Raw genomic sequence first — 2500 nt, 5'->3', positions numbered from 1 at the left:
CAGAACCTACCATCGACAGTTGATAAGGCAGACATTTGAAAGATGCGTCGCCGGTACGAAGACCGTGCGATCAGCCCAAAGTTATTCAGAGTCACCAAGGCAAACGGACCGGACGAGCCGACCGATTGGTTTTGATCTAATAAAAGCGTCCCTTCCATCTCTGGTCGGGACTCTGTTTGCATGTATTAGCTCTAGAATTACCACAGTTATCCAAGTAACGTGGGTACGATCTAAGGAACCATAACTGATTTAATGAGCCATTCGCGGTTTCACCTTAATGCGGCTTGTACTGAGACATGCATGGCTTAATCTTTGAGACAAGCATATGACTACTGGCAGGATCAACCAGGGAGCTGCGTCAACTAGAGCTGAGCAGCCGGCCGCCCGGGAGTGTGTCCCGGGGGCCCGCGCGAACACGCAAGCGTCCGCTCAATTATTCTGCAAACAGGAGGAGGCTGGGCTCCCCTGCACGATACACCTCGAAACCCTCTCAGGTCCCGGCGGCGCGCAGCGCCGTCCTAAGTACTTGGTCGGGTTCGAGAGAGGCGCAATCGCCCGGAGATAGGCGAGTAGACGCTTTCAGTGCGACCACCCGTGCTCCCAACTGAGCTTGCCGCTGCCGACAGAGGCCCGGGAGCGTGCTGTCGTGGTGTTGCCGGCGGGAGACAACACGCGGCCACAAACAGTGACCGGGCAGCTCCAACGCCAGCGCCACAGAGGGGCAGAGCCCCACTTGGGTGCCAAAGCGAACTCTCCCAGCACAGCGCACGCGCCAACACATCCGCACAGCTGCGATACAAACCACCTGCGAGAACCGCGGGGGCGACCGAGCAGCAGACGGCGTCGCGGCGCCGAGTGCCGGGCGGCGGCGCATCCTCAACGCACACAGTCCTCAATCGGACCAGCACACTGCAGATGTCCACCGCGCTTCGCACCGGGCCCGGGAGGACCCACTTTGGCCGCACGGCGCCGCGCGCTGGGTGCGCCGGCACGCAGATGCGCCGCCTGCCGCCTCCGTCAGCCGGCGCGCCTGCCACTGGGCGCCCCCACCAGCCGGCTGCCGCGCGTGCGCCCACGCAGCGCGCGGCCAGCACGCCGGGCGCCCCCCCCTCACCGGCCGGGGACGGTCCCACCCAGCCACCGCCGCGTATCGCTTCATACCCACATGCCCACTCACGTTCGTGGGTATGACGGGTGTCGCTGAAGCAACCGGTTAATACCTGTACCGATCGTCGATATCAACGATTCACCTCCAGCGCGAACAACCGCGCAACAACGGATTTCCAGTTCATTTGCGTAACTTGGGCAGCAAACGTAGACATCCATCTACATTTGCGACTTCTACGAGTCTTGCATGCCTGGATGTTGTGTGTCACGACGCACTCCATCAGCATACATACACGCTGCGACGTGTGCACGAAAGAACACGTGGAAGGTGGCCAGCGTACGTATGCGAATGCCATTGCACAGCTGCGAAGCGCATTCAACACGCGAACTCCTGACCGACGAGCTAGAGGTGACAGGAGGGGAGGGGGGGGGGGGGGCGGGGGCGATATACGTCCTATTGCAGTACACAATACAGTGGATAGCGGGACCATGTGGAAAGTAAGCAACACTCGCAAGATGTGAGGGTACGCACCGTAAAATGAATCAATACGCAGAACACCACAGTGTGCGCGAAGTGAACTATGTTGAGATGGTTGCAATTAGGCAACGCTACACGAATTCCTAGATTCATATAACTAACAATTACAGGGCAGGTTAAGGCGCAACGTGGGTTAGGTTAGGGCGCAACGTGGGTTAGGTTAGGGCGCAACGTGGGTTAGGTTTGGGCGCAACGTGGGTTAGGTTAGGGCGCAACGTGGGTTAGGTTAGGGCGCAACGTGGGTTAGGTTAGGGCCCAACGTAGGTTAGGTTAGGGCGCAACGTAGGTTAGGTTAGGGCGCAACGTAGGTTAGGTTAGGGCGCAACGTAGGTTAGGTTAGGGCGCAACGTAGGTTAGGTTAGGGCGCAACGTAGGTTAGGTTAGGGCGCAACGTAGGTTAGGTTAGGGCGCAACGTGGGTTAGGTTAGGGCGCAACGTGGGTTAGGTTTGGGCGCAACGTGGGTTAGGTTAGGGCGCAACGTGGGTTAGGTTAGGGCGCAACGTGGGTTAGGTTAGGGCCCAACGTAGGTTAGGTTAGGGCGCAACGTAGGTTAGGTTAGGGCGCAACGTAGGTTAGGTTAGGGCGCAACGTAGGTTAGGTTAGGGCGCAACGTAGGTTAGGTTAGGGCGCAACGTAGGTTAGGTTAGGGCGCAACGTAGGTTAGGTTAGGGCGCAACGTGGGTTAGGTTAGGGCGCAACGTGGGTTAGGTTAAGGCGCAACGTGGGTTAGGTTAGGGCGCAACGTGGGTTAGGTTAGGGCGCAACTTGGGTTAGGTTAAGGCGCAACTTGGGTTAGGTTAAGGCGCAACTTGGGTTAGGTTAAGGCGCAACTTGGGTTAGGTTAAGGCGCAACT

At 58.4% G+C, this 2500-nt stretch overlaps 1 non-coding gene across 1 annotated transcript in view; it reads right to left on the bottom strand.

Annotated features, from left to right (window-relative positions):
* Positions 1-352, bottom strand: part of LOC126222412 (small subunit ribosomal RNA) — a 1910-nt gene extending 1558 nt beyond the window's left edge. Inside the window, exon 1 of the ribosomal RNA XR_007543321.1 lies at positions 1-352. This exon is cut by the window's left edge and continues 1558 nt beyond it. This is a non-coding gene — a ribosomal RNA (small subunit ribosomal RNA).
* Between the last annotated feature and the right edge of the window lie 2148 nt (positions 353-2500).

The sequence above is a fragment of the Schistocerca nitens genome, unplaced genomic scaffold (genome assembly GCF_023898315.1).
Source record: "Schistocerca nitens isolate TAMUIC-IGC-003100 unplaced genomic scaffold, iqSchNite1.1 HiC_scaffold_229, whole genome shotgun sequence".
Classification (NCBI taxonomy): Eukaryota; Metazoa; Arthropoda; class Insecta; order Orthoptera; family Acrididae; genus Schistocerca; species Schistocerca nitens.
This window is presented reverse-complemented; position numbering and strand designations above follow the sequence as displayed.